This window comes from Monodelphis domestica, chromosome 1 (genome assembly GCF_027887165.1).
Source record: "Monodelphis domestica isolate mMonDom1 chromosome 1, mMonDom1.pri, whole genome shotgun sequence".
Taxonomy (NCBI): domain Eukaryota; kingdom Metazoa; phylum Chordata; class Mammalia; order Didelphimorphia; family Didelphidae; genus Monodelphis; species Monodelphis domestica.
Genome location: NC_077227.1, coordinates 367,412,969 through 367,440,566, shown reverse-complemented (window position 1 = coordinate 367,440,566; position 27,598 = coordinate 367,412,969). Strand labels below are relative to the sequence as shown.

At 34.7% G+C, this 27,598-nt stretch overlaps 1 long non-coding RNA gene across 1 annotated transcript in view; it reads right to left on the bottom strand.

Moving 5' to 3' along the window:
• LOC103103130 (uncharacterized) overlaps positions 1-26,747 on the bottom strand; it is a 121,438-nt gene extending 94,691 nt beyond the window's left edge. The window contains exons 1-3 of the long non-coding RNA XR_457818.2: positions 26,608-26,747; positions 22,571-22,670; positions 16,247-16,305 (exon numbers count right to left, since the gene is read on the bottom strand). This is a non-coding gene — a long non-coding RNA (uncharacterized LOC103103130). The remainder of the gene's footprint in view (positions 1-16,246; positions 16,306-22,570; positions 22,671-26,607) is intronic.
• Positions 26,748-27,598: the final 851 nt, after the last annotated feature.

Below are 27,598 nucleotides of genomic sequence, written 5' to 3'. Positions count from 1 at the left end.
ATTCCTTAATAATTAAAATCTCTATAAAACCCAGCTGACTTGGGTATATTAATAATTGGGAATTTTTCCCTGGCAACCACCTTATATTTGATTTAAAACAAGACACTGTCTTTGAAACCATATTTTCTGTGGTCATAATTTAAGCCATCCACTCTTTAATCTACGACAATTTATGTCTTCCACTATTTTAATTATTACAGAAGCCAGAAAAAAAGAGCTCCTGCAAAACTCTTCATTTTAATTTACTTCCAGCAGAACAATCTAGATTTCTTGATGATGTTATAGACCCAAATAATTTTTCCTTTGTTTAAAAACATGTTTGCCAAGGTTCAAAGATTTGCTACATCTGTAAAAATTGTGACAAATATCCATCAGTGCATAGGGGTTTTTTTATGTCATAAAGCAACTTATGTGAAATATGATAGTGGGTTTGTTTGCTATTGTAATTAACTGGGGTATTGTAAATTTTGGAGTCTTTGGTACTTCTTTAAATGTGCATTATCTACTGTGTTACTGTTTTATTCTGAAAATCATTTTGTACTAACACATGGATGACAATGTCACTGATTTTAAGCTATATATTTTTTATTTTTAAAACTTTTTTTTAAATAACCTTTGATTTTTTTATTGCATGTGCAATATAGTATCTGAGTTTTATTTTTTCTCTCCTTTTTGTATTTGAAGCACATGTTACCAGTATTGAGAAGATTTTTCTTTAATTTTTTTTATTTTGCTGTAATATAAGTTTTAAATACATTTTTCTAATATTAATGCAAGCCCAAAAAGCTTTAGACTATAAAAATGATGCCACTGATTGTTTTAAAAAAATTCTTTTTATGGGACTTTGCTTAATGATTCTGTCTGATTCCAGGACAAGAGTATACAAAATGAGCCATTGAGTAGTGCCAAAGGAGCACAAAGCTAAACTGTATGGTGCCAATCGAGCACAAGGTCAAAGAGACCAACAAACCCTAGTGGGTTTGATGTAATTTTGAGCCAAGACAAGAGAATTTGAATTTGTTTGGGGTTCAAGGTTGCAGTTGTTTTACATGTGTTAAAGGTAAGTCTTCCTTGTTCCACATTCTACCAAGAATCTCAAATTTGGCTTCTACCTGGCTCCTATTATTTAGTCCCTTTTCTGTCTTTCATAGTGTGGCAAACTTTCTGTAGTCCTGGCTACTGATTGGGTAAATGTATAATTTCTTAAATCATTTTAATTGGGCCCTGATTCAAGCACCTGTTATAGGTTTGTTTTTCCTTTACTTAGATTTTTTTAGACATAAAACTTTTACATTTTGTATTATATCCACAAGTTATTTTTCTCTTTTATTTGGATTTTTTCATGTTTTTCATTTTCTTTTGCAAATTGATTCATATACCTCATAACACAGCCATGCATCCCTGAGTGATCCCTGTGTTTGCTATTATTCACCTCAGGGGGGGCCAAGTTATTATTGTGAACTTTGATTTAAATTTGAGCAATTTTAGGATAAGAAACTTGCTGCCTCCAAGAATCCAGCATGTACCATGAAGATAGATACCTGCAGAGTCCACATATTGCACCAGAAGATCCAGAGTGAACTTTGGAATGTGAATTGAAGTATTGGGGGGTTGAAATTCTTTTGTTTTGAATGTATACTCTTATGCCGAAGGAGACTGACCCCAAATTGACTTTTTGTTAACCTAGTAATTGTCAGGTTTGCCTCTGTCCATCTTAAATCTAAAGGAGAATCAAAGGAGGGCAATCCTCTCAGGGTCCTTTAGTGGCGTTAAAATTTATTTGATTTGGACTTGAATATTATAATTGGATGTCTCCAGGGATTTAATTTCTAAATCCCAAAATGAATTATTAAAGTAAAATGTACATTTATGGTGGTTTATTTACAATAGAGAGAAGATATTAAGGAATGAGAGAGAGAGAGAGAACCCTGGCTTCCTCTGAACCAGTTAGAAATTCTAAGGCATCAGTCATGGAAAAGAAGTCTCAAGACCATGGTTCTTGGTCTTGGCTCAGAGGTTCACACCTCCAGAAAGGGCAAGGAACTAAGTCAGTCTTTACACTCATCATGGTGACCATCTAAAAGGAAAGCAGTCTGAGGTCTCCTACCCGAGCTCTTCCAGGGGTTCAGTTCCACAGCCAAGTCCAAGTGTTTGTCTTCCAGTCTCTCCTCTGAGTGAGAGTTCTTCAATCTAACTCAAATCGAATCTAATATATCTTCTGGTCTCTGGTCCTCTTTTTAAACATCTTTTTTTCTTGTGTCACCTCCCCTAAAATTCATGTCTACCAATCACAGCAGAAGCTTCTCTCCAGGACTGCCCACCTTTTAGTTCTTTGGTTAGATTATACCTTTTTGGTTATTCAACACCTTTTTTGGTTAGTTCACCTTTTGTAGTTAGTTAACACCTTTTTGTAGTTAAAATGGGTAGATCTATTTCAAATACTGAGTAACCACCTTTTGGGAATTAAAATCTAAAAATAGATTGGATTACAATTCAATCTTCCCAATAAAGGAAGAGCTAAGTATCTTCATTGTTACAATCAGGGGAGAGCTAAATCCAATCTTCACAGGGGCCATTAGATGTTTTGGGTTAGGAGTCACAAGGATGTAAGAGAGCAAAGGAATTTCCCTGATAATGGTTTGCCAGAGTTTCTGGGGATATAATGCCCATGTCAATGTCAGGGGCCACAAATAATAGAGATGAGACACAAAAAAGAGAGAGAAGAAGCTAGATATTCCATGAGACTATAGATAAAGTATAATATAAAATATTAATTAAAAGCAAACTATTTGTGAACACATAATATCTTGGGTATAAAAATCAGGTTACAAACAAAATTAAGGGTATTGCCCATCATTTAAAATTATTGATTGCCCTATAAAACACTAAAACACCCAAAATATCATTACTGCTGCAGTTTTAATCCATCTCCAGGTATCAGATGGTTGATAAATTTTCCTTTGGAAACTTGGATTGAAATATTTGTTGAGTAAGACAGGAACTGATCTGTATTGACTTTATGAAGTCCATAGTATTTTCAGTTAATGTCATGAAGTTCAAAATAATCTTGTTAATGACATGAATACTCCAGGGAACCTGTGATTTTATCAGTTTGAGTATTACCCCCAATGATGCAGATTAGAAGCCATCCATTCTAATCCTGTATGTCTCTCATCTATATACTTCCATAGATTTAAAAGATGTAAATAATCCAATATTCTGATCCTTACTCAGGATCTCTAACATTATGTTTATACCATTGGTTTTCCCTTCTTCTACTACATTATGGTGCTATCTTTTTTTTAAATTGACACATTTGTGTAAAAATAGCCTTCATTATAAATTTCCCACACCAATCCTAATTTTTAAAGCATTGTAGTCCATATATGGCCAACATAAGCCCTTCATTACCCTTAAGATAATTATCAATTTTAGTTCCTCAGAGAATATAGCATCTCATGACTTCTAACCATAAAATATCTCTGGAATAATTCTGGTGTTCAAATGTATGAAAGGCCATAAACTTGAAGTCTGTACTGGATTTTCTTCACAGAAGTTACCATATTTCAGGGGAATGTATCTCCCTCTTTTGTGCCTTGGTTAACATTACTAATAAGAACATCTTCAAACAAAGTTATTTTCATTGTTACATCTTTCAAATTATATAGTATGATTTTTGCCACATAGATGGAAAATGTACCATTGGAGGAGATATCACTTTTTACTGTTACTATAGCACAGTGACAAAAGTCATGAGTTGTTCTGAGTCAGATGACCTGGGTTCACATATTGGCTCTGGTACATACTTGCTATGTGTCTATTACCAAGATAATTCTTTTTTTTTTTTCATTTTCCTTGTCTGTAAAATGAGAAGGTTGGAGCAGATTGATTCTAAGAATGCTTCTAACCTTAAATCCAATGAAATTATTTGTTCTCCTCATTCAAATGCTCTTCCTTGGCAACAGAATTAATACAGTGGGATTTTATATTCTCCACATTATAAATTTTGTTAGAATAAAGATACAATTATTTAATTATATTTATAATTTATTACATATAAAAATATTTAATAATTTGTAAAACCTTACCTATCTCCTTCCAATACCTCATTAAAGATGCCTTCAATTTGAACGTAGGTTATTCTCCAAGAACAATAGTATAGGGAGTAGCTGAGTATTCAGTGGATTGAGAGCCAGGCCTAGAGACGGGAGGTCCTAGGTTCATATCTGGCCTCAGACACTTCCTGGCTGTGTGACCCTGGGCAAGACACTTAGCCCCCATTGCCTAGCCCTTACCACTCTTCTGTCTTGGAATTGATACACAATATTGACTTGAAGATGGAAGATAAGGATTAAACAAGCAAACAAACAATTCTTGTATAGATGAGCAATTAGTGTAGAAATCAATAGTTGTTGATATTCTCTAATTTGCCTTTTTGGCAACAATATGGTATGAGATTTTTCTACACATGTTATCTCTCCCCTTTTTCACATTTCACCTTGAAAATCAACCCTTTAATGCTCCAAAATTGTGTTGCCTCTAGCCTATACCTCCTCAGTGTGTACTTGTTCTAGTCCTGCTTCTTAATAGCCCTCAGTACTCTTTATAACTAATTCTGTTTAAAGATATTGTCCTTTAATGAGGAGGGAAAAAGTCTAGCTGTCACCTTTGAAAGAGTCTTGGTTAAGTAGCTCCTTAAACATTCCCTTTAAACCAGCCATGGGGAATATTAAATATTTAGCAGCATGGCTTCCATCTAGATTGTCAGAGCTGTTCCAGTTAAATTATGCTCCCTTGTTGCAGATTGTAGCTGATGATTTAATTAGGTGGATGGAGTTAGTTACCATGATCATTAATAAGCTGTGTTAATATCATCAAAATTCCTATCCTCCAGAGCTAGGAGAACAGCAGAAGGGAAAAAAAAATCTGTCTATGGAACAAGGTGGCCTATTTCTCATAAAGTCTGTCCATTTTTAGTAATTAGCTTTGATTTGTTTGAGAGTTCCTATCACTAATTACATTCACAGATTATTTGACATGTTAAAAGATACCTTTACTTGGTCACAGTTATAAGGATACTTTTTATTGTAGATCTGTACATTTAACTGAAAGGGAGACTTTTCCCTCTTTTTTTCTGTTCAAAGTCTCTAAATTTGCAGGATTCATTATTCTCAAAACAGAAACAAACAATTCTTTAGTAGCACCTCAGGAAATTGAGACAAATAAAGACAGATCTTTTAAAATGGCCTATCTCCAAGATTGTACTGGTTAAGACTTCTTTAAAACTACCTTTCTATAAAAACTGCTGGGAAAATTGGAAGAGAGTATGAGAATTTAGATCAACATCAACATTTCCCACCCTACACCAAGATAAACTCAGAATGGGTGAATGACATGATTATAAAGAAGGAAACTGTAAGCAAATTAGGCGAACACAGAATAGTATACTTGATAGATCTTTGGGAAAGGAAAGACTTTAAAATCAAGCAAGAGCTAGAAAAAACCACGAAATGTAAAATCAATAATTTTGATTACATCAAATTAAAAAGTTTTTGTACAAACAAAATGAATGCATCCAAAATTAGACGGGAAGCAACAAATTGGGAAACAATCTTCATTATAAAAACCTCTGACAAAGGTCTAATTACTCAAATTTATAAAGAGCTAAACCAGTTGAACAAAAAATCAAGCCATTCTCCGATTGAAAAATGGGCAAGGGACATGAATAGGCAATTTTCAGTGAAAGAAATCAAAACTATTAATAAGCACATGAAAAAGTGATCTAAATCTCTGATAATCAGAGAAATGCAAATAAAAACAACTCTGAGGTATCACCTCACACCTAGCAGATTGGCTAATATGATAGCAAGGAAAGTAATGAGTGCAGGAGGGGATGTGGCAAAGTTGGGATATTAGTTCATTGCTGGTGGAGTTGTGAATTGATCCAACCATTCTGGAGGGCAATTTGGAACTATGCCCAAAGGATGCTAAAAGACTGTCTGGCCTTTGATCCAGCCATAGCACTGCTGGGTTTGTACCCCAAAGAGATAATAAGGAAAAGACATGTACAAGAATATTCATAGCTGTGCTCTTTGTGGTGGCAAAAAATTGGAAAATGAGGGGATGCCCTTCAATTGGGGAATGGCTGAACAAATTGTGGTATCTGTTGGTGATGGAATCCTATTGTGCTCAAAGGAATAATAAAGTGGAGGAATCCCATGGGGACTGGAACAACCTCCAGGAATTGATGCAGAGTGAGAGGAGCAGAACCAGGGAAACATTGTACACAGAGACTGATACACTGTGGTACAACTGAATGTAATGGACTTCTCCATTAGTGGCAATGCAGTGATCCTGAACAACCTGGAGGAACCTAAGAGAAAAACCACTATCCACATCCAGAGGAAACACTGTGGGAGTAAAAACACAGAAGAAAAACAACTGCTTGAATACATGGGTCGAAGGGATATGGTTGGGGATGTAGACTCTAAATGAACATCCTAGTGCAAACAACAAACAACATGGAAATAAGTCCTGATCAAGGACACAAGTAATACCCAATGAAATTGTGCATTGGCTGCAGGAAGAGTGGGTGGAAGGGAGGGAGGGAAATAATGTGATTGTTGTAACCAAGGAATAATGTTCTAAATTGACTAAATAAACTTATTCAAATGGGAAAAAATATAAATAAATAAATGAATAAATAAATAAAACTACTTTTCTGAGCTTCACACCTATATTCTAAAAGAAATGTCTCTTTGCTCAACCAAGAGAAGTATGACCTTTTGCCAAAAATAATACATGAAAATCTGCTTAGTGACCAAGGTGGCTTATTAGAGAAGGAGTGTAAGGAGAATAGGTTTGATTTTCAAGTGGAGAGCTCAGTGAGGATTTTATTGATTCTTGCCTGTGTTCTGGGCACATGAAGTTGAAAGCAAATAAACTATAGTATGTATAGGTGAGGAAATCCTATCTTCTGTTTTAAAACATCCAGTTAAGACCTCCCTATCTATACACTGAGTTCACAAAAATATGAAAGGAAATGTTTTAGGAAAAACTATTCAATAATTAGAGCAATTCTATCCAGATGTTTCAATAGCAATGGTTTTCTCACTCCAAAAGGGGGGGGGGGACTGAGCAACCAATTATAAAGTATTTCGAAGAGGTACATTGTCTAGATATAGATTGAACTTAGTGAGGTCCACTACAATTCTGAAATTCTATGGGGAAAACAAACAGACAAGTAAAATTTCTCCATTAATCATTTGCTCTGTGAAAAGAAAATCCCAAGCCAATGATCTATATGGCTACATGGTAGGCAAGAGAAACATGATACCTAAAGACATCGATACTTTGAGGGATATTGGAAGATCCATCTATTCATTTCACCCCTCATTCTAGAACTTAAAATCTCTACCATTATGCCTATCTAGTGAAGACATGCCCTATATATTGTTAGTAGTCTCTCAGTAACCAAGGATGACAATTGTCTTTGTGCGCTTTCATCTGTGATGTAGATGAGTGTGCACAAAAACACTTGTGCGTGAAGGAGATTTAAGTGGAAAAGTCAATGCACAGAGACAGTCCCACTCTCTCAGCGTTGGAAGCCTGGGTCCACATGCACTATATAGTATAATGCAAAAATCATTAAATGAGAATTCAAGGAACCAAGTTCAAGACTCTGCCACTTAATCCAACCTAAGGAAACACCCTAGATATAATTAACCCTGTTAATAATATGAATAATTAAACTAGATCATTATATCAATAGACTCATGTTAAAATTCAATGTGTATTTCCAGTAAAAAAAATAAAAAGCTAGAAATCATAGGAATAAATAGATACTTCCTTTCTACCATTTATTTAAATCAAAGAGTAATGTGTAGTAGACAAAGGCAGAACATTTCCAATAAGATCAGATGTAAAGCTAGGATGCTTAATCTCACCACTGCTATTTAACATAGTATAAGAAATGTTACATAAGTAGCAATCAGACAAGAAATTGACGAAATAAGTAAAAGAGAAAACAGAATTATTTGGGGTTTGCAGATGATATGATGATATACTTTGAGAAGCCTAGAAAAATTAACTAAAATTAAGCAAAGTAACTCCAACAAATACATAAAAATACCAACATTCTACATAAAACCAATAAAAAATGGCAAGAAGAATTAGGGGAAAATGATTAACAGAAGCTACAAAGTTTTGGGGGATATATCTTTTAAGATTGTCCCAGTTACTATGTGAATCTAATAAGAAGCTAGTTGTGGAAAAAAATGTCAAGCTAAAATAACTAAAATAAAAAAACATTAATTTTTCATGGGTAGTTTGAGCCAATATGATAAAGATAATACTACTACCTAAATTAATTTACTTATTCACTTTTATACAAATAAATATCCCAAAAGGATATTTAATAGCTATAGGAAAATGTTATATTTTTATGGTTGGACTTAATATTAAATTGGTGGTCACCAGGGATTTAATTTCTAAATCCCAAAATGAATTACTCAAGTAAATGGAATTTATGGTAGTTTATTTTACAATAGAGGGAAGATATTAAAGTATTAAGGAAGAGAGAAAAGGAGAGAAATAGAGAGAGAGAGTAAGAGAGACACAGGCAGACAGAAAGACAGACAGCTCCGGCTTCCTCTGAACCAGTTAGAAATTCTAAGGCACCAGCCAGGAGAAAGGAGTCTCAAGATAATGGGCCTTTCTCAGAAGTTCACAACTCCAGAAAGGGCAAGGAACTAAGTCAGTCTTTACACTCACCATGGTGACCATCTAAAAGGAAAGCAGTTTGAAGTCTCTTGCATGAGCTTCTCCTGGGGTTCAGTTCCACAGCCAAGTGTCTTCACTCCAAGTCTGAGTGTCTGTCTTCCAGTCTCTACTCAAGTGTCTGATCTCTTCTAGTACAGCTCCGAGTGACTGAATCATTCTTGATTGACCTATCAATTCACCTCCATGTGCCTCTGTTTCCTCTATTTAAAGATCTTTTTCTCTTGTGTCACCTCCCCTAAATTTTATGTCTACCAATCACAGCAGAAGCATCTCTCCAGGACTGCCTACTCAATGTGTGAAATGAGTGTTCACACCTTTTGTAGTTAGTTAACACCTTTTTTGTAGTTAGTTAACACCTTTTGTAGTTAAAATGGGTAGATCTACTTTAAATACTAAGTTAACACTTCTGGGGATTAAAACCTAAAAATAAACAGGGAATTACAATTTAATCTTCACAATAAAGGAAGAGCTAAATATCTTCATTGTTACAATCAGGAGATAGCCAAATCCAATCTTCACAATAATAATAATAATGATATTCACGAGAAAGAAGAGAAGATTGAGAATCTCAAAGATAATAATGAAAAATAAAATGGAAAGGAAAGGGATCTACTAGTGAAATCCTCAAGCTATACTCTAAAATAATAATCATTTAAAACAATTTGGTACTAGATTAAAAGAGATAAAGGTCAATCAGTGGAAGTGTAGCTAATCAACATATAAAAGATGTTAATGAGGATTTTGAGAAGTGGCAAAATGAATCTGCAGAAAAATAAGAGTCTTGGAACTTGGTAAAACACCAATTAACTGAGACAGAGACCAAGTTCCAAAGGAATCTTGAAGGGAGCAGTTAGGGAAACCCAGCTGCCTGAACTTTACTTCCTTCTCTGACTGTTGGAAAGAGAAGGTGGAAGAAAATATCTTTCTTTGGTCATTGATGATCTATATGACTGAGTGCTGAGGAGACTTTTGGGTTTATCTCAGAAGAAACCTGTCAGCCTTTGCTGTCACCATCTCCCCTTAGGGAAAGATAATGTTATTTCCTGATTTTAATACATCTTGCACTCTTCAATCAACAAGGAAACTTAGAAAACATAGGGAGACCCATTTTCCTCTCATCCTTACCCACTTCCTACCTCCTCTATTTAAAAGAATAAAAGACCTCTTAGTTGAAAGATTTTTGCGTGTGTGTGAGAGTTAGTTATTAGAGGAAACCTTCAAACTTACCATTTTTGAGAAGACCATTAAAGACAGTTGAAGGAGAACAGGAAGTCGGGTAGGGGTAGGGGAGTACAAGATTCAGTCTTTCCCCTAGTTAGCTTCCTGGTGTTATGGCTTTGGCATTTCCCATTACCACAATTCTCCTAATAGCAGTATCTACTACAAAGGAAACAAAATGTAGCAAGAATAAATTTTGACAAACCCAAAGACTAGCTACTGAGGGAAGGACATTATTAATTAGCAGCAGCAGCAGCAGTAGCATCATTATTATTATAAGCAGCTAGTTGGTATAGTGGATAGAATACAAAATTGAAGTGAGGAAGACTAAAGTACAAGTCTTGCCTCAACCACTTACTGACTATATAACCCTGGATAGGTCACTTAATCGGTATGTCTCAGTTACTTTATTTATAAAATGAGGATATTAATATCATCTATGAAACTAAGTTGCTACAGCATGAAGACAAAATAGGTAAACATAAGTATTTTTAAAACTTCATATTGCTATATAAATATTTGCTATTGTTTTGATAAAAATATAGGGGAAAATAAATAGTAATCTAGAAGTTATTAGGTTTAGAACAACACCTCATTTTATACACCAAGATAAACTCCAAATGGGTATATGACGTATATATAAGAGGTCATATAATAAACAATTTAGAAAAAAGAAAGAATTTTCTAGATCTTGACCAGAGAATAATTTATGATGAGACAATTGGGAGGGAGGATCACACAAAATAAAATGAATAATTTTGATTAAATGCATTTAAAAAGGTTTTGCACCAATGAAATAAAAATTGAAAGAGAAACAGTTAATTGAGAAAAATTTTACAATATTTTAGTCTGATTAAGATTTCATTTCAAAGATTAAAAAAGTGTTTAAATGTATAAGACTAAAAACTATTCCCCAACAGATAAATGATTAAAGGCTAGGAAAAAGGGTTTTTCAGAGGAAGAAATGGGAGCTATAATAAATCCTCTGAAAAAAATGCTCTTATTCACTAATAATCAGGGAAATAAGAATTAAAGAAACTTAGAGTTTCCACATTGCATCTATAACAAAAGAAGAAAATGATAAATTTTGGAGGGGTAACTGCAGGCTGTGGGGCAACAGTTACATTAGTGGACTATGCATAGAATTGTACTTTGGTCCACCCATTGTCAAAAATAATTTGGAATTATGAGCAGAATATTATCAAATTGTTCATATCCTTTGATAAATCCATATATCTTCTAGTTCTATACCAAAAAAGAAAACAAATGAAGAGAAAAAGGATCTATATGTAGGAAAATATTTGTAGTCACTTTTTATCTTGATTATCCAAAATTGGAAACTATTTCTCCTTTTAGGAAATGGCTAAACAAATTGTGGCAGATACATAAAATAAAATACTATTGTGCCATAAGAAATGATTAAATGAACAATTTAAACAGAAACTGGGAAGATCTTTATGAACTGATGCAAAGTAAAGTAAGCAGAACAATTTATATAATAATATTACAGAGAAAAGAAACTTTAAAGTAATTTGGAATTCTAGTAAACACAATAATAACCATAAATCAAAAAAATGAAGATTAAGCATATCACTCATCTCCTGAAAAATATTTCATTTTTAGCATTTATCTAAATCCAAGAGTAAATATATGTAGTAGAAAAAATTTAAAGCATTTCTCTTAAGATCAGGAGTGAAGACAAAGATCATCAATGTTACCACTGCTATTTAAGGTAGCACAAGAAATGCTACTTATGACAATAAAACAAGAAACTGATGAAATAAATAAAGAAGAAATAAAATTATGGGGCATTTTTGCAGATGATATGACAGTGTACTTAGAGAACCCTAATAAGTAAACTACAAAAATTAAAATAATTCCAACAGACATAAGATAAATTTATATAAACATAAGTATTATACATAAGACCAACAAAACCCAGTAGGAAGAGTTAGAAAGAAAAGTGATAAAATTCAAATTAAGAATTAAAACTTGAAATTTAGATATGGCTAACTTGGGAATTTGTTATGCTGGACTATATATAGTTGTGTATTAAGGGATTTTTTAAAAATTGTCCTTAGGGAGGAGGTAGTGGGTAGAATAGATTAATTTGAAATAAAATGTTCATTTTTTGAAAAATAAAAGTATTAAACTAAACTTTTAAAAAAGTTACCACTAACCAATTATATGTACCAAGGTAAATCTATTCATGTCTCTGGTTCTCAGTTTCCTTACTTATAAAGCTAGGGAATTATAATAAAAAGATCTCCAAGATCCCTTTCAATTTCAGTAATATGCTACTCTATTCATAGCTTAATTAAGACATTGTTTAATTTGTGGTACCACAATTATCACTCATATATAAAAAAGGACCAGTTTTTTTTTGTCTCATTATCTGCCATTATCAACTACCATCTTTCAGTTTTCCTAAGGTAATCATTGGAATAGGGCATTTTAGTGCTTCAATATTTCATTTGATTCCTCTGATACATCAGACTATACCCTCCAATAGTACAGATCACATTCCTTTTTCCTAGGATTCTTGACAGTTTCTTCCAATAAACCTTTCATAAAGGATCTATCTAATACAGTGGAGTCTCGATGTATGCAAATTGTCATAATGGAAGGCAGTATGTAATAAGAGCTATAAGATAGGTACAAAGACAAGGGTCCAGAAAAGATGTAAAGCATTTTCAAATGAAAAGTTTTGTGTACGTTATGGCATATTGAGATAACCCTCAAAGACATAATTTTGATAGGTGATGCCTGGGAATAAGGGATATTGGCTGGAGGAAGGGAGGAGAAGGAACAAAGTCAGAGACCAGAATGGTTGAAGTCTCTTCAAAGAATATCAAATAGTACAGTTTGTTTCAGGCATATATGTCAGGAGGGCATGGGAAGATAGAGAGACATAGATAGTTTAGGAGCAAAATTGTTGTGCAATGTAAATTTTTGAATGAAAAGTTTGGCTATATCTTGAAAGTATAATGTATACAAGGTGAAACTGAAGGTAATTTTTAAAATATAAGCAACATTAAATCTTCAAATTAGAAATATTAATCTGGTAGCAGGATGGTGACTAGAATAAATAAAAGTATAGATCTAGAATCAGCAAAACCATTTAGAAGCCTACTAATGACAAGGGGATACCTAAAATGGTATAAAATATTGCTAAAAGGAAGACTGAAGGAGCATCACACCAGTTTAGGATCAACTGTGAATGAAACTAGTCCTTCTTTATATTGTAAATTCCTTAGGCATTAAATATATAAGATAGAATAATTTCAAAAAGAAAAAGAAAAATTCATATCTTTGGGGCACACCCCCAGGATTAGACATCAGAATTGTGTTGCCTGTGTGGTTCTTGAGAATTTATTTTACTTATTTCCTCTCTGGAAAATTAGGAGGTCGGACTAGATATTCAAGAAGGTCTCTTCTATTTCTAAAACGTCGATGTTATGAATATTATTAACAATGCTAAAAAAGTGATCCTATATTATCATAATACTGGCAGTGTTAAAGAAGGTGGCTTAATTTGTCTGGGTATTGAATGTATAAAATAAGCCTTCAGTCTCTTAAGATAGAGTGGACTGAAGATATATGGATATAAAACACAAAATGCTATTGTTGTTTTTCCATCAGGTCCAACTCTTTGTCACCCTGTTTGCGGTTTTCTTGGCAAAGACACCAGAGTGATTTGTCACTTCCTTCTCCAATTCATTTTACAGATGAGAAAACTGAGGAAAATAGGGTTAAGTTGATTTGCCCAGGATCAAACAGCAAGTAAGTGTCTGAGGTCAGATTTGAACTCAGGAAGATGGGCCTTCCTGACTCCAGGCAGAGCACTCTATTCATTGTGCCACCTAGCTGCCTTGAAATACATAAAAATGGCAACAGCTAAAAGAAAAAAAAATATATAATAGCATATCACAAAAAAGAAAACATAAAACTTGTATTCAGGACAATTGCATACAGTTGAAAGAGCGCAAGATTAGCAATTAAAGGGTATAAATTTACTTCCTGGCTTTTATATTTCTTGACTGGGTATATTTAGGTGATTCACTTACTCCCTCTCTGCCTCCAACTCCTAGATGACCTAGATTTTTCTAGGCTCCCTTTCTGCTCTAAATTCTTTGATCCTCTGAAAAGTTGTTTGAGAGTGAAAGGCATCTATTTCTATAAATGTAATGGAATTCTTGTGTACTATAGGAAGTGTTGGATATGAAGAATTATAGGGAAGTAGAAGACTTATGTGAACTGATGAATTAAGCAGTATCAGAATTTTTTAAGATAAGATATGAAAATAGCCAGCTTTATTATATTCTTATTTAAAATAAATCTAAGAGCATTTCCCCCAAAATTTCCAGGATACCAATATTGTCCTAGGTCACCTACAACCAACAACATACTACAATTACAAAATACAGGACTGCCCTCCAAAACTGTTAATGTGGACATACATATTGGGCCTGGCCTGTGGGGAAAGATGGAAAGAAAAGATGTTGAATGTTTCAGTTTGGAAATGTCTTCCTTCTGGATTGGGGCACCCAGAAGCATATGGTTTAAAGGCCTTGTTTGAATCCATGTGGTATCATAGCATTTCCTGATTCTTTAGGAAATGCTATTGAGGTGATTCCCACTTGTAGAATTAAGCAGAATGAATTAATATAGATGATGACTAAACCAATGTAAATGGAAAGAAAAACTACAGAGAAAAAGCTGTATTATAAAGTAATTATAATGACTGAATTTGGAACCAAAGATGAAATTTTAAAAAGTTCTACCTCCCTTCCTAGGATAAGTGGGGGATTACAGATATGAAAAATTGCATAGACTATCAGATTCAGTTGATGTGTTTGTTTAGGCTTACCAAACCATATTTTTTTTCTTCTCCTTATTTTTTTTTGTTGTTGTGACAAGTGTAAAAAGCTCTTATTTGGTAGAGGGAAAGAGGAGAAATGTATACTAATATGAAATTGAAGTAAAGCTACTGATGAAATGATTTTTAAAAAGAAAGAAATATTGGCAGCTCATCCAATAAGGGAATATGAGATTGTCCTTCAAACACTCATACAAAAATATGTAACTATGAAAAGAAATTAATATTTGTATCACATAATTAAATTATAGTCATAGATTCTGTGTGGATGGAATGATTTATTTTTAAATTAAGTAACTTAACCCAATATAATAAGCAGCTAGGTAGTGCAATGGACAAAGTGCTGATCTTTGAGTCAGAAAGACAAGAATTCAAGCCCAACCTCAGACATTAGCTGTGTGACCTTGGAGAAATAATTTAATTTCTATATGCCTCAGTTTTCTCAATTGTAAAATAGGAAAAATAATAGCACCTATCTAACAGGGTTGTTAAGAGGTACAAATGAGATATTTTAAAATATGAAAGTGCTTGACACATACAAACTGTTTAATAAATGCTTATTTCTTTACATTCCTTCTTTCCAAAAGGTACAGAACTCCAAAATATTTTGAAGAAGATCAAAGAAAATAGAATCTTTAAATGGAAACTCTATTTTATTATCTTACATGTGCAGAAATTCCTCACTTCTCCAAGTAGAGATTATCAGAAATCTGGGACTTATTTGATCAAGAGAGACTAAGAAGTAAAATGAATCACAACTCATTGGGAGTTTGTTTGTTTTTTTCCTAGAAAAACAAACTTTTCTATGTAATTAGAACTAAAAATACTCTACAGGTGGCTTACTAAAGCTATAAGAATATTATAGTCAATTTTATCATTAGTTGCTGAAATGCCTATTGATTTTCATCTACAAAAGCACCAAAATCCAACCTATGATAATTGCTTGTATTTTAAAACTCTAGGAGATTACACATTTTAAATCTCTTAGTTTGTGTCCTCAGTTTAAAATGTTAGGCAGTGAATTCACAGCTTCTACTTTAGCAATGAAAAATATAAATTTTTTGCCAAGCAAAACATATTCAGTCTGTGTTAGCTACCTAATTGTGTGGTTACTACTATATCAAAGTTCAACTAGAACATTTTGAATTATTCCCATGCTATGTAGATATTAAGTAAAGGACATAAAGGAAAAATCTATAGGACAGAGAAAATAGATCTCTCTCTTTTGCTCTTTTAAGGAGAAATGTGGATTATATTAATAGCAGAAGAATAGAATGTCAGTCAAGCTTTGGAATATGAAAATAATTCTAAACATCAGTCCACTCTGTTGTCCTCTGTTGATATAACAAAAGTCCCCAAATCACTTACCAGATAATGAGGAAGTTGTATGTTGACATCTTTGTAAAAACAAATTTTCTTCACTGTGACTAGTATGATAAAGATAAAGACATTTTAGTGGTTTTGCGAACACATTTTAAAACAATTTAAGTATATGGCATATAATTTTAAAAAAATCAATACCTACTGTAAATAATTAACTACCACTACCTAGTGAGGTCAGGATACACAAAATTTCATTGTAGTCAAATTCTTTCCCAGAGTTATACTCTGACCTGAACTAAATTAAATTTAAAAAAGTTTTCTGTGTGTGTGTGTGTGTGTGTGTGTGTGTGTGTGTGTGTGTGTGTTTTAAATCTCATGTGGAGAAACACTTTTTCTGTTAAGGCAAAACCAGAAGAATGAGACAATGAAGTCAGTGCTAACCTCATGAGGAATCTGTCTCTGAGGAGCGAAACACTGCCAGAATTTAACAAACAAAGCAGATATACCATTTTATGCCATTTGCCTCAAGTTTTAAAAACTGAAAATATGACAATAATAGTTTATCAACTGCAACAAACTAATCAATCATTTTCTAATTGGGAAGTCTTTTCTGCCAACATGTCAAGTTTCTCACTAATCCGTACACAGCTTTTAATATAAGAGTTAGTAAATTATGCAAGAGATCTAATTATATCTATTTGTCAAAAGACAAGATGGGTGAACCATGGACTTAAATAGCAAGAAATGAACATTTGATTTTAATTTATTTGCTCCCAATATCAAGAACAAAAAGAAAAATCCAATAATAGGTTATACCCACAAAAACTAATAAATGACACTTTTAAATAATTCATTTCAAATACAACTTCTTTTCTATGTGACATATGAAATGTCTTAACTGAGATTTTACACATCATACCATATTATGACAGTTGCCCAAGATAAAGTTGGCATTAAAAAAATAAATCAAACATTCATGGAACACAAATCATGTACAATAGAATATATAAAGTTTTAGATAAGATCAAGTATTTTCCCTCATGGAGTTTATAATCGATACTATGAAATAAATAATTATAAGCAAATTTGTCATTTAAAGAAATGCAATGACTATCAATTGAAGGAAAGTAATTTGGAAAGACATGGAATAGAATGTAAAGGAAGCAGAGATGACAAGCAGAAGCCATTGGAATCTTGGAAGCAAGGATTTCTGAGGAAGTAACGGACTCTCAGAGGAGTCAGCTCTGAACTCTGGTGAGGAAGCAGGCTCCTAGACCTCACTCCAGGAATGGAAACAAACTCCATTTCCTGAGTGATTCCTGTCATGTTCTGAAATATACTGGACTCTGTATTGATCCTGTCTCTCTGCTGACTAGCAAGGCCTGTGTGGACTGATCAGGCTTTCAGTTTTACCCGAAGGGTCAACCTTAGCGTAGACTGGATCAGTCCTGATGCCAGACTTCTCAACTGTGCCAATTATTCCTAGAGACTGATACTTCTTGAATTTGCCTAGGATTAATCCAGCATAGGGAAAACATGAGGCAGAGGGGCTTCCAGGCCAGCCTTGGTGTGTAGCCAAGGGCTGAAGAGGCTTGCCATTGATCCTAGTCTCTAGTCAGGGAAACCTATAACCCTCTTTCCTGCCCTCACCCTTGTTACAGCCCTTTTAAATAAACAACCATTTAAGGAAGCAGTCAGATCTATTATATAAAGAAGAAGGAAGAAGATTTGGTTGAGTTGGATTCTCTCCTAGAGGGACAGCTAGCCAGACTGGGTGAAGCCAGTTACCCATTCTGTTTGTTCTCTCTCCCAGGGCAGCTTCCTGTTCAGGAAGAGAACATCTAAGGGAAAGACTAGGTTAAGCAAAAAGTCCTAGTCGACAGTCTATAATCATCTCCTGGGTTATTTCTCTGTCCCTGTCACAGGTTGCTGTGTTATCTTTCCCACCAAAGTGCTCTGGCCTGAGACAGAGAGAAACCAATTTTGCTCTCTGTCTCTGAGGGAGTTATCCTGTCAGATCAGGTTACATAAGTAAAATTCCTGATCACCCTCTGTATTAACAACTCAAGTTCTCCCTCCCTTTTAACAGGCAATGTTTGCATAGAGCCACTTGCAAGGAATAGGAATTGGGCAGCATTCTACCAAGTGATTCAGGTTAAAAAAATATTGAAAAATAAATGCTGAACCAAGTAGTCTAGGGAAGGAAATCACTAAAGGATATAGAGGTTTATATATATGTACATATATATATATATATGTGAGTGTGTATAAAATATGAAGTACCAAATAAAGAGGATATAATTTAGAGGTTGGGGGGCCCTAACAAGTGAGAGGAATGAGAATATATTTCCCAAAGGAAGTGACACTTATGTTTAGTTTTGAGGGAAGCCAGGAATTTGATGAGGCTAATGTGAAGAGAGAGAGCATTCTAGTCCTGGGGGTGGTTTATGCAAAGATACCAAATTGGAATATGGAATATGTTCCAAGAACAGCACCCAAGCCAGTTGAGCTGAAAAAGTAGAGTGCAAGAATAAGTTAGCCTCAAAATGTAGACTGTAGTCATATTGTGAAGTCAATGTGACTCTGTTGCATCTCTGAACTTCTCTACCACTATGCAAAGCACTTTCCAGTTATTATCTCATTTGATCTTCATAATAACACTAGGATGTATGTGCTATTATTATACTCATTTTACAGATGAAGAAACTGAGGCAAACAGTGGTTAAGAGACTTGTAAGGGGTCACATAGTTGGTAAGAAGTATTTGAGGCTGGATTTAAATTCAGGGCCTCCTGATTCCAGGCCTGACATTCTGTCCTCTAAGACACCTAGCTGTATAATATTAGTAGTAATAGTAGAAGTAGTAGTAATAATGTTGTAATAATAGTAGTAATAGCATTAATTGTACTATTTGTGAAGATAGGATTAACTCTCCCCTTGTCTATTTTTAGCTAATCAAACCAAGAACTTAAAGTACCCCTAGTTATCATTAAATATGAGAGTTCACTAGTCACTTACTAGATTAAGCTCACACCTTCAAAATGTGAAGATTAAATTAACTTTCCCCTGATCATAAAGATTAAATTAACTCTCCCCTGCCCATTTTTAGATTTAATCACCAAAACCATATACACCCCACTTATGTTTAAGTGGGGGAGGTCTGTGACCCACATGTGCAATAGTGGGTGACAAATCAGAATCAACTGACTGCCATGCTGGGCAGTCCTAAGCAAAGCTTTAGCTGTAATTGGTATCCATAAAATGGAAGAAAGTCACAGGAAGTGATGAAAAGAAACGGTCTTTAAAAATGCCAAGCTCTTCCTGTGAAATTTCACTTTGGTCTTTCATCTTCAACTTGACTTTGGCGGAGCTCTGACTGAGTATCTCAGACTGTTTCTATTTTCCTTAAAACTACCACGTGGGGTGAGTGAAAAAGGTTGACTCCTTTCCTGGATTTTCTGAAGGGACTAGCCTCAGGAGAGCCTCTCTTCAGAGAGGCTCCCTGCATTCCCAGGTCCTTGGTTCAAGGCCAAGGCCCCTCCAGTAAGGACTAAATAGCCCTGCCTGGGTTGAGCCCAGGACTGGAACAAAATACTTAGTGTGTAGGATAGATATCTTATCCTAATTTCTCTCTAATTTTTCTTACTTTTACTCTTTCTATATTTTATGAATAAGTTGTTAAAATAAATCTCTTTGGAATTACATTCCTAGTGACACTATTCTTAAATAATCCAGTCCAACCTTTTACAAAAACCCCTCATATTTTCTAAACCCCTTACAAAAGGATACTGCAGGCCTCCTTGGTCAGTGTTAGGCAAATTGAAAGACTGCCATTGGTTTCCGTGAAGGAGGGGGAATGACAGGAAGTGGCAGGAAGTGACATGGAAAAAAGGAGCATAAAAAGAAGAGACCGGCATTTTCTACATGCATTCCTTTCCTGGCTTCTAGAGTGAGTGACTGAGATCCCTGCCTTGGCTTGGAGATCTTTTCCCCGGATCCTGCATTGGCTTGCTGGGTAAGTGGCTGAGATTCCTGCTTTGGCTTTGGAGGAAACTGTGTTGGTGGAACTCTGACTGAAGACACTACCAGGATCTCTAGCTAAGGATTAACAAGAAATCCATGTTGAGATCTGACTTGGGAAGCCCTGCCAGGGCTGAGCAGGACACTGGAGAGGCAACTAGGATGGTAGGCTAGATAATTCTCTACTTTCTTACATTTTTCCACTTTCATTCTTTCCACCTCTCTGTAAATAAAGCTGCTAAAAGTAATTTTGACTTAAGCTATAATATTTTTAAATGGGCAACCACAATATTACTTTATAATTCTCATATTTAGTTAAAACCCTAAATTTAACTCTTACATATTACTACTATTCTAATGACAACTATTGCTACTAACTACTACTATTGGATACATAGTAGGGCTTCAGTAAATATCTATTGTAGAACATATTTGCTCATGTCCAAAACATATGTAGGAATTTTTTTCCTATTCCCTAAAAGATTTTCTAACATAAATTTGACAGTTGTAAGAAAATATTAATTATGAAATTATATCATAGAGTTTAAACATTAAATATCAATATTTGGAATATTTCATCTTGAGATCATCATGATGTTTAGAAATGAAAAGCATTACAAAATATAGAATCTAATTTTCCATAATTATTATTTGCACAAAATGTCAATTGCTTTTGGTAGACAACTCCCTGGTATTAAAAAAAAAGCACTTAGCATACATAGAAGCATACATAGATTTTTTAGAACTACATGAATAAATTCTATAGTTCTTTACTCAGAATATATCATTAAACTAGCCCCAGAAGATGGGGCAGATATTTTTATCCCCATTTAACAGATGGAGGAACTGACATATAAAAATTAAATGGCTTGCTTCAGGTTACTCAAGTAGTTAGCAATAGAAAAAACTAAATCTGGCCCTGTCATCTTTATATTAATATTTTTCTTTTCTGAAATCCAACACCAGCATAAATAATCTTGTATCACATAGACCAGCTTTCTCAAAAGAAAGGTATCTGACCACAAGAACTTATGATTGAAGTTTATAAACAACTAAGCAGCAAGCATCAGCTGGAATAAATATTGGTTTATACTGGATGATTTCTAAAGTGCTTTCTACTCTAAAATCGTATGACTTCACATCTCCAAATAGGGTTTAAAATAGTATAATAATAAAATTGTGGAGGTAGGAAGTTTAAAAACGAATTTACATACATTTAAAATAACAAGAAGAAAAAGGCTGATACAGTGATTTGGATGTGTATCTCCTATATTGGCACCAATGTGAAAATCAAAACTTTTACATTAGCAGATATTCACATAGGAACTTAAGAACTGTTAAGAAGTACAGTAGATAGAATATTGCTCACAGAATCAGGAAAACTTGAATTCCAATCATTGCTCAGATTTTTACTAGCTATGTGGCCATGGACAAGTCATAATTACCTCCCAGAGTTCTTGTAAGGATCAAATGAGATAATATTTGTAGTGTCTTTCAAAACTTACAGCACTGTATACATGTCAATTATTATGAGAATTTGTGGTATAATGGAATGATTATTAGAGGTGGGAATTTGAGTGTACCTAAGATCAAATCCTGCCAAGGCTAATTTTATAACCCTAGCTATAATTCTTTGAACTTCAGTTTCCTTATTTGTAAAATCAGGATCAGGATGATAATACTTGCTTTATCAGGTTGTTTGTTGTTATGAGTAAGTGCCTTGTAAACAAAAAGGACTATGTGTAAATAAATTATCATTTGATGATGGCCTGAAAATGATGACGATAAGTCATTTCAGGGTAACTAACACTTCTTTCACAGTCAAAATATCTCTGTTTGGGGGCAGCTGGGTAGCTCAGTGGATTGAGAGCTATCCCTAGAGACGGGAGGTCCTAGGTTCAAATCTGGCCTCAGACACTTCCCAGCTGTGTGACCCTGGGCAAGTCACTTGACCCCCATTGCCTAGCCCTTACCACTTTTCTGCCTTGGAGCCAATACACAGTATTGACTCCAAGATGGAAGGTAAGGGTTTATATATATATATATATATATATATATATATATATATATATATATATATATATATATATATATATATATATATATCTGTTCATCCTCAGGGTTAGAACCTGAAATTCTATCTTAAAACTTTCTCTTTATTTATAAAGTTTTTGATATCCATTGAAATGGAAATGCATCTTCAGGCACAATTTTTAAAACTACGAAGATTTACTAGTCATTCATATTTTAATAAGTGGAAGGACATAGAAAGTTTTGCTATAGGAGTGAAGAATGGACATTTATTCTGGAGTAAGAAGTCTTGTGTTTAAATCCCCCTTCTGGTACTTACTGTGTGACCTGAGGGAAGTCACATATTCCTGAGCTTCAGTTTCTTCTTTAAAATGAATTTGCTGGTCCAAGAAGTCTCATTCAACTTTAAATCTATTATCCTAAGAGGGCAGAGAAAGCCAGAAAAAAGGGGTTGAAAACCTGGCTTCAAGCTTCTTCTGCCATTCTTGGTTCTCAGAGTCTAACTAGAATGTTTGGGGGTTATTATTTCCTTCATTCAATTCCTCAATCTTTTGCTCCACACCTTACCAAGGAAGGAGCAAGTAGTACCTTGAGATCATGAAGGCAGCATCTAATGCAGAAGAAGAAATGGTCTGCATTCCCTTTGAGTAATATAATAAATTGTTACTTGGGGGAAAAAAAGGCTTAGTCTGTCATCCTAAGGGCAAAGAGGAGCAATGAAGGATCCTGCAGAATCATGGACAAGAAGGGAAGACAATTTGATATTTCTGAACTGATTTGAACTCTAACTGAAGACAGGAAAAAAGTTATCCAGTCTCTTTAAGTGTGCCTTATATAAGTCTTTAATTGAATCTATTCAACCTAACTCAACCAATGTGGGCAGCTAGGAGTAAATCTACTAGGGTTCACCTATTCAAAACTAGAGAAATCTGTATAGAAAGACCCAGTCTACCAGGCCTGGAGAACACCAAGTACAGGTGTAAGATGAAATGTTTTTCCATCATCTAGTTCAATGGACTAGAGAGGGATGGAAAGAAGAGAGTGAGCATTTTCTAGGGAGCAAAGCAGGGAGACCTCCTGATAAATGTCAGAGAAGTAAAAAGACCTGGAAGCTAATTGGAGGAGTGGGAAGAAGATAGTTTGGGGCTGAGATAGGGAAGAATACTTCCCAGATGTCTGAAGGAAGTAAAAGCTTTCAAAAGCATTACCCAGTGCTTGAAGATATAAGGCATCACAATATGAATGAACTAGGAAGTCCTTTTCTCTTATACTCTGATAAGCCATAGCTATGGAATTAGAAGTAGGTCAGAAGTGACTGAGAAAGGTAGCCAACTCATGGCAGTAGAAGCAGCTCTGAATTAATAAAAAGCTCAAGACTGCATGGAAGAAATCACAGAAGGGAACAAAGGAGAATAAACCAAGTGTCTTTTAAACTGGACACCAGGATTGCAAGATCTTTCTATGTGAAACTGATATCTCTTCTTTTTATTGTCTAGATCCATGGATCTGGCCATGTCATTCATCTCTACAAATGGCTTTTTCAGTGGCTCCCTATTGCCTAGAAAAACACATTTGACTAAGATCCAGTACTCTCCATTATCTGACAAGTCCATAACTTTCTATTCTTATTTCTTGTTATTCCCTTTCATATATCCTTTGTTCTGGTCAAATTGAACTAGTGACTAACTTCCCAAACACTTCTTGCATTTTCTCTCCTCTAATCCCTTGTGAGAGTCTTACCCTGTGTCTAGTCTTCTTATCTCTTCCTATTGATTGGTTCAATTCCTATCCCTGGCTTAAATCTAACTCAAATATTGTCATTTTATGAAGTGTTTGTGTATGTATATGTGTATCTGTTTGTGTATGTGTCATAGTCCTCCCATGTAAGTTTCATATAGACCAGGATTGGGGTTGATCTGAATTTTCTATGTCCTCTTAGGCAAAGAAAATAAAAACTTAATAGATATTTGTTGAACTGAATTGGTTTTGTCTCTAGTAAGTTGCTACCATAATATATCTTTTTGTAGTACTCATCACTCTGATATAGTTGTGGTATGCTACCAACAAAAAGTAGCAAAGTGGGGCAGCTGGGTAGCGCAGTGTATTGAGAGCCAGGCCTAGAGACAGGAGGTCCTAGGCTCAAATCTGGCCTCAGACACTTCCCAGCTGTGTGATCCTGGGCAAGTCACTTGGCCCCCATTGCATAGCCCTTACCATTCTTTTGCCTTGGAGCCAATACATAGTATTGACTCCAAGATGGAAGGGAAGGGTTTAAAAAAAAAAAGTAGCAAAGAATTGAAATAGAAAAAAAAAATCTATGGTCTTCCTACTGCAGAAGGTTTGAGATTCCTATAATCTCAAAAGCTAGAAAGAGCTCAAAACCCCTCAAAAGGTAAAGAAAGGGTAACTGGAAGCCAGACACCTGAAATGGGCACTAGCCAGACTATTGTCTTTATGGTGGGTTGGGGGAGGATTTTACAGAGCAGAGAAGTCATAGCACACCAATTGAACCTCTGACATGGAAAAGGGAGAGTCAGGACCCCCAACAACAAACTTCACCAAGAATTTTGCCAATGCTAGCATTGAATTCCAATAGGCCTTGAATTCCAATAGTTTTTAATTTGACTTCAAAGAACTTGTGGTCTACATTAGGCCTGAAAGAGAGGAAAAGAGGAAGAAACAGACTCCCTGCTAAGTGTTTCTAATACAAGAAGAATTTTAAATAGTCATCTCAAGAAGATATTTGTCTATTGAAATTGGCTCTCATAGACTTAACTTAAAAATAAGATGATGAATTAAATCTATTTTGACAGCCAGTGGAGACTACAAAAGGTATATACCCCTCTTCCTTTCTCCTCCCTAACACACTCATAGACATGTACACATAAACACTCTTCTGAAAAAGCAAGAAGGGAAGAGCCACAGTAACTTTTTAGTCTAAAAGAGCAAGTGACATAATCCAGTGCCTCAAATATTCTGACTCGAACTGAAGTGATTTTTGGGTGATGGAATGAAGCAGTTAAATTTCTCAACTGTCAGTTTCACTGGCTTAAGGAACAACAGCCAGCCGTAGATGCCCACATGGAAGCTGCCTGGCACAAACCATTATCTCTGTGTTTGCCATCATCCACATGCCTATCAAATTGATCTGCTAGTTCATTCATTCCAAATCTCAAGATAAGAATTTTGGATTGGACTCTAGGATATTGTGAAATGGATGGTCAGCAGATAGTCAAAAAAGGTTACTCTCACAAGGATAATACCCACAATTGTTATTTACATTATAAATCCCTTCTCTTTCTGAAGGACCAAGTATTCTAGGTTCAGTCACTTAACTACCCAGTCATCATTTTCCATATGTTCAGATAATAAATGCAAATGTTATTTTACCTGCCTCACTGGGGTGATGTGTGAGCTAATTAATGAATGTTCACAGAGAGCTTGGGAAGAGATAATGACACTGTATAAATGTTACAGATTATTGAATCATGAAGCCTAAATACATAATAAACTCTAGGATAGGTTAATTGGAAAAATAACAAAAACTTTCCAGCAAAAATAGGAATCATTTAAAAGGAATACCAAAAAAGGAATATCTTCTTGTTGCTTGGCAAAGTGATGTTCTTTATTCCTTTTGTGGGCAAGATAAAATAGTTACTAGGGTTGAGGGTCACATTAAGAGAAATCATACGTCCTGATTTTCAAAACATTTCAAAACTTAAACTGTCTAATACAGAAAATTTAAGCCATAGGTTACATTGCCACCGGGCATATTACATGGTTACTATGTAACTATATAACATAGATCCGGTAGGATAAGAAGACAAGGTAACAGAGTACTTATAACAAATTGCTTCTAGGATGGCATGTGCTACAGGGATTTGTTTAGAGAAATATGAGATCTAGCCTACCCTATGCATTGATAAAATGAGATTTCTACCTTTATGAGGAGTAGGAGGAAGGCCATGTTTAGATACTCACTCTTTTGCTCTATTATCTCCAAGAGGAATATGGGCTAGAATGATTTTTATTTACTACATATTAGATATTTTTTAATCTAGTACTAAGACTTGAGTGGGATGGAGGGTCAGATTAAATGCCATCTTTTCTGGTTGCTCCAAAATGTAAAGTGGCAGTTAGTTTGCTCTCAACCAGTTTGGCTCCAGCTACACCAAATCCCTATCATCCCAAAGAAAATCATGAAGAGAGAATATATTTATTCAAGCAAACTACAAAAAGGAAATTGGGAATGGTATACAGCCCAAGGAAACCAATAGAATACAAAAGAGTAAATGGATTTTTTGTCTCAGGGAAAAGATAAAAATCTCAACTCAAAGAAAGAAAGAAAGATCTTACCAGAGAATTCCCATCTTGACACTCCAAGTGTGCAAGTACTTAGTTAGCATCTAGGGACATGTTGGCAAGGGGAAAGCAGATCTCTTTACATTCCTGGTGCTTCAAAGAAGCCTCCTAAACACCATTTAAAGTCTGTGATTTATTTCTCACCTTTCTGTCTATCTCTGCTTCTCTTCAGCAGAAAGGGCTCAGAGGTCTCTCTGTTAAATCATTAATTATATCTCTATATGAATATGCAACATCAGTGGGCTGCTCTCCAGAAGACTGGTCCAAGCCCAGCTGCAGTAAGAATACTATCACAATAAAAGTTAGGTCTTAGATAAAAATTGAGCTATGTTTGGGGCCAGGTCCTTTCTCTTGTGCTGTCATATTATCTGTGCAGAAGATTTCAGTGAGATCTTACCCTAAATATAAGAATTCATTCATTCAACAGTTATTCAGCCCTTATTATGTGTAAAGCAACTTTCTAGGTAATAGTCAAAAGTCATTCCATTTAGATCCTACAATAATCTATGGTTAGGCAAAAAGGTTAGCAGATAATTGTCTCTGGCAGTCAATATTTTTACATTCAACTAACCGAGAAGTACATTGATTATAATATTTTACTTTATCTGTGGTTTACTAGGTTGTCTTTTTTTTACAAGCATAAAACAAAATGCAATATTAAAAACACTACTCAAAGACAGTATTTCCTATTACATGTTTAAATTATATAAATTTCTCAGACATAGACAACTATAGAAATAAATGTCTGACATTAAGGATTTTCTCAAAGAAGGTAAAGGTATTTGCCTGAAGCTATGTGGGCAAGCATATTCCCACGGCTGCCAGTTAAAAAACTTTGAGGTATACTCTTGTCATAGGTATTGGGTATGGTGGGAGAAACCATCCCCTGAGTACAAAATAGAAGGAGAAAGTCTATGTTTCAAAGTATGTACTCACAGGGAAAAGTGAGGAGCAAGACTGTGTATGGGGTGTAGGTATATTATAT